Source organism: Herpailurus yagouaroundi, unplaced genomic scaffold (genome assembly GCF_014898765.1).
Source record: "Herpailurus yagouaroundi ecotype Mexico unplaced genomic scaffold, PumYag 250, whole genome shotgun sequence".
In the NCBI taxonomy this organism is placed as follows: Eukaryota; Metazoa; Chordata; class Mammalia; order Carnivora; family Felidae; genus Herpailurus; species Herpailurus yagouaroundi.
In genome coordinates this window covers 12,181,785-12,191,604 of record NW_024412467.1, presented here as the reverse complement: position 1 = coordinate 12,191,604, position 9,820 = coordinate 12,181,785, and positions in this window count along the sequence as shown.

The following is a 9,820-nucleotide window of genomic DNA, read 5'->3' as shown; positions in this document are numbered from 1 at the left end:
GCAACCTCATGAGAGACCCAGAGCCACAGCCTCCAGCTAAGCTGTGCCTAGATTCCTCAGGTAATAAATATTGGCTCGTTTAAGTTGCTATGTTTGGGGGTCATTTGTTATGCAGCAATAGCTAACTAATACAATAGTAGGCCACCGTTACGCACAGTGATGCCAGCTGTTTAAAGGACAGTTCTTAGAGGAAAATGGACTCTGACCCACTCCTGTCTCCAGACACTGGGACACAGTTTTGCACTTGGACAACAAAGAGAATAAGAGAGGGACACTGGAGCACTCTGAAGAATCTGGGACTCGGAGTTTCCCTCCGGGAGGATTTAGATGGGCCTGAGCTGAGGTGGGGATGGTCTGCTCTGAGACACAATCACCCATAAATCTGGCTCAAATCAGCAATGTGTCACAGTGTCAGGTGGCATTTCAGTTAGGAGTGTCTGCCTATGCAAAGTCGCTTTAGCACGACAGGGACTGACGAGTCCAGAGATAGGTGGGCTTCACTTGGGTTGGACCCAGTGGCTCAACAATGTCCCCTGGTTGGTTCCCTCGTGCTTCTCTGCCGTCCTCAGGGTCAGCATCACCCCGGCCCGGATCCTGTCATGATCACAAGACAGCTGCCAGCTGCATAAGGAGACTGTGTGCTTCCGTGTTTGTGTCTAGCTAGCGGCGGAGAGAACTTTTCTCTCCTAACCGTCAGACAGAAGTCATATGCTCCATGTTGGCCCGTTGAGATGAGGTCATTGTCCAATTCTGAACCTGAGTCGTCCGGCCTGGCTGGCTTGCCTCTCCTTATCCGGCAGGGCAGGTGGCTGGGATTATGTAGGTGGGTCAGGACTGGGGCTGGGGGTGACCGAAAATGGAGCAGAGGTGGAGTGGAAGCTGGGACTGGGATCCAGAAGAGATCCGCTGGCTTGCCCAAGGCCAAATGGTGGGTGAGGATTAGAACTAGGTTTTGACCCAGAGACTGGCTTGTCCCTGCTTGTTTGCCCTTGTCTCATGAGAGACACCCAACATGTTCAGGAGTCAAAATGTACTGATCGCCTCCCACGTGCCTGGCACTGTGCTTTTTATATGTGTACGCACTCATTTTTCACAACGGTCCTTGGAGATAAGAATTGTTATTCCCACTTCTCTAATGAGGAAACCGGACTTCAGAACGTGTGACCTTCCCAGGGAAACTGGCAAACTCCAAGGGAGCTCTGTCTGCCCAGGCGGTTGAGCAGCGTTCTCTCTGTAGCCCTGTGGGACCCTCCCCTGTTTCAAGGACACGCACAGGCACACACACAGACACACGCACACACACACACACACACACACACACACACACACACACTGCTCTCCCTCTCAGGCTCAAGCACCAGCCTCCAGTTGCTGGGCTCACTCCCATCTCGGGTGTCTGACCGAGGTTGTCCTCTCCCAGTTGGAGAGAACATAGTCTTGCAGCCTGTCCCCTGCTCTCCTGTTCCAGAAACGAGTACTTTTCCTTCTGAACATTTTCCAAGCACTTCACTGTTAGCAATAATGAGGCCCATTCTAGAACATTCCTGTCTCACGGAGATGGTGTAGAGAAAACCAGCACTTCAGGAGAACATCCTAGCTTAGTAAGCCTCCTAATTTTTCCCTGTAGGGGAGGCTGGCCTCCCACGAGACTGGGTTCTAAGAAGGTGAGGCAGGGCCTGGATGCTGTGGAGGGCCGTTGCCCTGGTGGTCCGGGATCCATGATGTCGGTGGACAGTGTCCTCCCCTCTGTCCTTCTAACCCTGTGTCACTATCAGGATCTTTCCAGGCTCCCACCAGCTCCAGGATTAAGTGAGGTGAGCTCTGGCTGATGGGAAGAAGACCCCAGAGGAGCGGCGATCGCAATCATGAGATACGACAGGAAGCCCACTGCTGGGCTGGAAGGGGGGTGTCTCAAGAACTAGTCCGGGGCACCCAGGTGGCTCAGTTGGTTGAGCATCTGACTTTGGCTCAGGCCATGATCTCACTGTTTGTGAGTCTGAGCCCTGCGTTGGGCTCTGTGCTGACGGCTCAGAGTCTGGAGCCTGCTTCGGATTCTGTGTCTCCCTCTCTCTCTGCCCCTCCACTGCCCACACTCTCTCTCTCTCTCTCTCTCTCTAAAGTAAATAAATATTAAAAAAAAAAGAACGAGTTGATGTTCCCTTCATTTATATGTATCTATAAAGGCTGCTCAGATGTACAGAACATTCTCCCCCAAGCCTCCATGTCCATGTACCAAATTGTCACACACCAACCGTTAACGTTTTGACACAGGTGTAAACCACACCTTGTCCCCCACCTGGCTGTGGCCCCAGTTTCATGGGACTTCTCGGCTGTTTGGCCTCTCGTGGACTGTGGGGCGAGAGGAGACCACAGACCCTTGAATCAGAACTTGCTGTCGTGTTCGTTTCCCCGGCTTAAGTAAGTCACTTTCTCTCCCAGGGCCTCAGTTTCCACAGTTGTACAACTGCTGTTTGTTTTTTTTTAATTTGTGTGATACTGCTGCCTCGCCTGGTCGTGTTGAAGATTAAAGAAGTCAGTGACGTGTGTAAGGGCACGGAGAGTATGAATTCCCGACTCCCTTGCAGTGTCGTTATCACAAACATACAGAGCAACACCGACGTCACCAGCAGTCCCGGGAAGAGAGAAACAGCTAGAAGCAATCCTGAAATTCTTCGTGAACACAAAGGTTTTGGCCACTTTTGGGCAATCCCTCTTTCCCTCTGCATTTCACCTGAGCTCTCAGATTTGCAAACTAGACCCCAGTACAGAAAGCCCACAGTTTCTGGTATTGTTCAGGGTGGTGGAAACAAAAGGGATAGTCTAGACACCTTGACTTCAGCGGTCAAATGGGGGGAACAGGTTCTCTCTCTTGGGTGTATGCGTCAGGGGCAAGTCCTGGAAGATGAAAGAGCGTCATCACCAGGGTGGAACAGCGACAGAGAGGGAAAGACGAGGCCCTGCTGGTGGGGGGCAGGAAGCAACTCTAGCATTAATGTAAATCCTTTCTGTCCCGGGTCCCAGGAACCCAGGGAAGGAGCCCCATGAACGTTAACTGGGGGGAGAAATGAGAACAAGCATTACACGTGAAGCCTCTCTGTGCAGACCCACTGGAATTCTCCTTCCCTCTTCCTGAAGGGTCTTCTCCCCCTGGAGGGCTCCTATGTTCCCTCTGGAACTGTGAACAGTTTCTTGGGTGAGGCTTTTTGGTTGTGGTTGTTTCTACTGCTGTCTTGCAACTCAACACAGGCATTTCCAAAAGCTGGGTCTCTGATCACCAGAGGTGTGGTTCTGTTGAACCCCTCATTCTTCCTGCCTTTTTTAAAAAACGATCTTTTCTCTTGATGGAAATGTTCCTGGTCTGATGAGTAGGCAATAAATGGTCTACTCGATGTCGCTCCCCAAAGAATCTCGCTACACCAGTCTTTAGTACGTGCTATGGGATGAAAGCAGGACCCTCTCCTTCTTCCTGGAATGTTCCCAAGGAATTTCCTGGGAATTGGGCAGCAGCCTTTATCCTTGTCTCTTCTTTATGTACGTCCTTCCAGGGCCCCTGGCTCAGTGTCCAGTCCCCGGCGTCCCCTTTCTGATCCCTTCCTGGGGATCGGTGGTTCTCATGCAGGAGGGCACCCCTGCTTTTGTTCTTGAGGGTTGGACAAAGACAGACTTTTAGAGCTGGAAGGGATCTTAGAAAGATATTATCTAAGAAGGCTTCCTTACTTTACTCGGAGCAATTTGTCTGTAGGTTCACATCCCGTTAGGGCCAGAGCGAGAGTCAATTCTCAGCCTCCTGGTGTCTAAGTCAGAGTTCTTTCCACTGGATGATTCACTCATTCCCCAAGAGGGATTCCCCAAATGGGAAGTGTTACCTCCAGGGAGCTGAGAGGGGGTTCACATAATATAGATGTGGTCAGCAAAATGAGGGGCAGCTTTTAAGCAGCTAAAAACAGACGGGGAAGGAAGTACCTCATTATCTGCAAAATTGAATTTATTGGAGGAAGTATAATTTATATCCCCAACACAGATTCAGGATTAATCTAATATAAACAAGTAATGGAGAATTAACTCTTCCTCTGTTATTCTTGAGAATATGCATAACTGCTTCCTCTTTCTCGATAACGGATGAGATCCCTTTGTAATTGTTTCCAGCAGCCCCACTATTTCCAGACAAAATGTGCAGTCTCTTGAGGTTGACATTCCGCAAGTGGTTATTTTCTGTTTAATCCTTCAGTACGTGTTAATAATTTGTGTACTTAAAAAAATTATACTTATGTCCCACGTACTTTTTTTCTGGTCTGGGGATAACTGGATTAACCCAAGAGGTCATAAGGGATGGTAGCCTTGGTGGACCCCAGGGGACATGCAGCTTTTCAAGAGTAGGGACCGTGTGCAACCCATCTCTAGATTAGCATTGCCCCTCCCTATACAAATCGCTATTTTTCATGTTAAACAGCATGCAAACCAAAACACTCCCCCATGAAGATTCCATGTGCATCGTTAGGGTCGTGCCATTTCACAGTCTCTCAGTGTTTGGTCATTGGGGGTCGTGTTGATTGCACGCTTCCCAGGAGATCGGGAAGCCAGGCTTCGTCTAAAGGGTGTGTGAGGGGAAGTGACAGGAAGGTCTCGGTCAGGCACCCGTGTCCCTCCAGCCAGGTCTTTTCCGGGCAGCGGTTGCCTTCTGGATTCTGAGTGCTCAGGCATGGTCACTGACCAAAAGTCTAGTGTCCTTCCCAGTCCTCACGGGGGCGGGCATGCCGTCTCCTGAAGTGCCTCCCTCTCCCCCAGGCAGAGGTCTCTGCCCTCTCTTGTGCGTCATGACCACGTCTGGGCCATGAGATCGGACAGCAGTAACCGATGTTAAGGGCGGTCTCTCTCGGCAGCTCCGGGGAAGTTGAGCGAGAGTCTGGTAGAAGTGAAAACACTAGGTTGCTCTCCTTTCTGGATAAACTCTAAGGCAGTTCGGTGATGTGAAGGTGTTACGGGCCACTCGGCAGCGGGGGGGGGAAACCAGATTCAAATGCCAGATTTGTCAGTACTGTGTGCCCTTGGACAGATTCCGAAACCTCTCTGAGCCCAGTTTCCTCATCTGAAAAACGGGGGAAATAATAATACATACGTCGTAGGGTGGTTACAAAGAATAAGTGAAAAAGAATGAAAAGTGCCTCAGTAAACATGAACTACTGTGATAGTTAAGGTGTTGTGATATAAAATATGACCCAATTCAGCCTCCCTTAGTTTTTGGATGAACAAAGACGTGCCTCTTATGTTCTGATGGCCACACAGCTGTGGATAACGATAGTCGAGAACCCCCTCTTTGGCTTCTTGAAACCCAGTTCAATGCTTTTTTCCATTGTACTTTGAGTCAATGCTGCAATGTGCCTTCCCCAAATCTTGAAAAAAAAAAAAAAATCAAATGAGAAGAGAATGCATGTTTTGAAATATTTCTGGCATAATCTTCTTTTATTTGCCGTGTACAGCCTTGGATGGCAGGCTTTATAACGTCAGACTATACGCGAGTATGTGCTCAATAAATAATTGTTGACTAACTGAAAAGGGCAAAAGTGATGGTTGATGGTTGGATAAAAGTTAGCATTAAATACGACCGATTGTTTCTCCCCAAACGGACACAGTTAAGGATACCAAGACTTAAAGCCCGACATTTTTATTGATTTTTACCCTAAATATTTTGCTGTTCCAAGAAAAACAAGATTAGGCAAAAATTTTCGTAAGCCAGTGTAGTGAAAGTCCAACTGTACCAACTTGTTTGTGAGATTAACCTACAAGCTCTGCCTACAGATAGGGTCATGGGGTTAAAGGTCACAAAGAAGCCAGATCGTGTGCACTTGTTGGGTGCCATATTGTTTACGGCTTGGAATAGCACCCCCTCTGCTCCTGCTCTAAAGCACAGCTTCTTGCCAGTTACTCAGTCCAAAGTTTACTTCCGATTCCACCCTTAACAGACAAGTGCTGGGCCCATCAAGTTTTATTACGGTCAATACATCTCCCTTCCAGAAGCAACTGGTCACAGCCATTTCCAACACAAAGCTGCTTGGGCCACCCTTTCTTCTTTTTATAGTCTGTTTCCAGACACTCGGTGACCCATAAAGTTAACTTACGACCAAGTCACAGCCATGACCAGAGCTGTTTTCTGTGTCTACCCCTAAAGTCCCCTGGCTTCCCGGACAGGGCCCTGTTGCCTTTTCCCAGGACGTGCGTGGTTGGAGGCAATGAATCATGCTGTTTGTCCCTGGTGGGGTCATTCCTTTGGGTCCAATCCCAGTTCCTGGGTCCTTAACCCAGACAGTTTCCTTTAAACGTCCCCCAAACTCTGGGATTTTCTGGTCTGCCCTCACAAATGCCACACTGCATTTAATGCCTGGAGGAACTCTTATTAATGGAGATGTGGCTCCTGCTTGGTGAGTTAACCTCAAGGCGTGCCATGGGCTCCGGCCACCTGTGCAAACACAACAATGGTTCAGTTGGTATTTCCAGCTTGACGTCCTGGTGGTGTCATCGACAACCTAATTTGCCTTCGTGCCCTCGTCCCTTCTTCTCTAAATGGGATGAGTGTATGTACATTGAAGAGTGTGTGATGGTATGACTTGGCATGTGGGCAGTTTGGAATTTGAGTTATTTAGTTTAAAGCAACTCATGGAGGTACGGGGTCCAGAAGTTGATCCTGTACAATCCCGTGATTACTAAGTCGCTCAGCCTCATAATTTTACAGCTCTCGGTAGGTTAGTAAGGTTCCTTGATTTGATCAAGGTTGTAAAGCTAGTTAAAGGCAGGGCTAGGGTTAGAATTTAGGTCTTCTTACGCCCTGGCCCCATCTGGTGTTTTTCTCAGAACGCATTACTGTGTCCCATCAAAATATAATGTTGCTTTGGGACAGACAGACTGGCTTCACAGATAGGGAGAGAGGAATGACACACAGTTCGATTTTGTGAAGCTGGTGTCTGTCTCCTACAACATATTAATAAACGGAGGCAGAAGATAGGGGCTAAATCGCCTCCTAGAAATACTCAGAGAGCATTTTGGTTATAATATTTTGATTTACAGTGTTTTAGAACTGGAAGGTATTTTATTTGTCTATTTTTTTTTATTGTAAGTTTATTTAGTTTGAGAGAGAGAGAGAGAGAGAGAGAGAGAGAGAGAGAGCACAAGCGGGGGAGGAGCAGAGGAGGAGAGACAGAATCCCATGGAGGCTCCTTGTCCTCAGCGCACAGCCCGATGTGGGGCTTGAACTTAAAGACGGTGAGATCATGACCTGTGCCACATCAAGAGTCAGATGCTTAACCGACTGCGCCACCCGGGCGCCCCAGAACTGGGGGATACTCTGAAATGATCATCTAGCACGGTGAGTTTCACACCGTGTCCAGTGGAACCCGCCGTGCCTCGAGGGCCTTCTGTGGGATACAGGAAGAAACACGCACGACCCAGGGGCGCGAGGGCAAGCCTATCTTCACCTGTTTTACCAAACGTGGGGACTTCATGTTAGATTGTATTGTAAAGAGGGACTCCACTTCTATTAAAAAAATTTTTTTTTCAACGTTTATTTATTTTTGGGACAGAGAGAGACAGAGCATGAACGGGGGAGGGGCAGAGAGAAAGGGAGACACAGAATCGGAAACAGGCTCCAGGCTCTGAGCCGTCAGCCCAGAGCCCGACGCGGGACTCGAACTCGCGCGAGATCACGCGAGATCGTGACCTGGCTGAAGTCGGACGCTTAACCGACTGCGCCACCCAGGCGCCCCGGGACTCCACTTCTAAAGACAGTTTGCAAACCTTAAATCTAGGTCAAACCCCTTACTTTACAGACAAGAAACCTGAGGCCTTGCATCTTTCCCGCCGTGGTTGCCGCCGAGTGTGAATCAACCTTATACTGGGGCGGACGGAACCGAGATTCAGTTCCTGAGAGATTTGTCCAAAGCGACGAATTTCATCGGGTAGCAAAGCCGGGGCGAGAACCATACGGTTTTTTAGTCCCAGCCCATGACTTTTCCCATCACGTCACGTTATTTAATAATATTAAACATGTGGGTGACCTGAACTGCTCCATGATCAAAGGAGTCCCCAAAAGAACCAACGACCGAAAGGCAGGAGGTCGAGGGAGCAGAATAAGCGAAGCAACAATCAACTGGTGTGGGGTGGGAGACATACTCTCGGACCATGGAAACATGCGGCCCCGTCTCATTTCCTGTCTTCATGAGTCCGTTGCATCGTGCAAGTTCCCTGCTGCAATGTTGATGTGCCCAGAACCTAAACAAAGAAAGGCCCGGCTCTCGGAGCTGCACAGATATTTGTTGCGTTCTCATACCGTCTTCAGAACCCTTTCCTGGTCAAGCACTCGAGTAGGATACGCCTCCGAATCAGTTACTGTATCTGATTTGCATAAACAGGACCATCAAGTACAGCCGATTCATTTCCACACCAAGTGCGCAAGGCCTGTTTATTGAGTGAATCAATGAACTCGGCTGGCAAGGGTGCAATAAAAGAAGAAAATACGACTCAGAGCGGATCACCTTCTCGACGCTGCCCTGGCAAATCCCCAGGGTGTTTGGGCACCAGGCAAGGTTCCCAGTGGCAGCTGGCACCACTGATCTCTGTTCCTGACAGAGGGAAGTGCATCCTGTCCATAAGCTGCTGGGCAGATGTTCAATTGCCCTCTGGGGTAGCCTGACCCTGAATGAGCTTAAATAGAAACACATAAAACTTGGAATCAGAAGGTTCTTATTATATCTTACCCAAAGTGGTTAGCATTTGTAGTAGGTTATCAAAGAGTACTGCACAGCATCTTTCCCCAGGGAATTTTAAGAACAGGATGGCTAGATCCTGTAGGTTTTGCGATATTTTATCTTTATAATAACACGACAGTATTACGGTTTTTGGTCTTTCAAAGCGCCTTGAGGCAGGGCAATGGATGCGGTGCCCTTCTAAGGCCATATGGTCCTTGGATTCGTTTCAGAGGAAAACATGAACTCCCAAACAACAAAAAGGAGTAAGAGAGCTTCCAGGAGAACATTATAAGGCAACGAACGAGAGAGAAAAAGAGAACGATGCGCTATTAGCGGGATGAAGCGTGGGCCTGACCACGAACCCCGAAGTCTGAGCCACTGCTGGAAACCACGTCTGCCTCTGATGGTCCTGCCTTTGTCCGCGTCCTGGGATGGACCTCTGGCACTTTGTGTTGTGGTCTTCTCTGCGCGCAGGGGTGGGCTGGTTCATGTCGACATGGTGGGATTACCGTAAAAGTCATTAGATGCACTTTTGGATGTGGTTTTTCCATTTACAGTAATTAAAACCAACCACTAAGCTGCCTTTTTCCTTTGACCCAATTCCTGCCTTTGCTCTGCCTTGGCGTCTCGGGGCTGAGACTTGGGGCCTGCGAAGAGCCACGGATGGTGCCTGTTTTCTCTACCTGCTGCAGGCAGGGCGACGCTGCCAACACGGACAGGCCACTGCCAGGAGCTTCATTACTCTTTTTGTTTTAATCCTCTTATGTGGATCCAAGTGGCAGTTTCAGTCCCCAGGCTCTGGCACGGCAACAAGTGGCTGGTGCAGGGCGGGCACGGGGAGAGGGGGCACCGGACCCGGGCCCAGGATAGGGTCCCCGCCTGCTGTCCCTCTGCTGCCCACCCCGCCGCCGCCCACTGTCCCCCGGGGTCACCGCTTTGGAGCGTGCCACTGGGAAAGTCCTATTTCAAAGCACTCTGCTATTTTTAATCTCTCGCTCGCCCCCTCCGCGGCCGGAGGCTCCCGGCCCAAGAGGCGCACCCAAGCGCGGGTCCTTGGTCGACCCGCGCGGCCACGGACGCCGGGA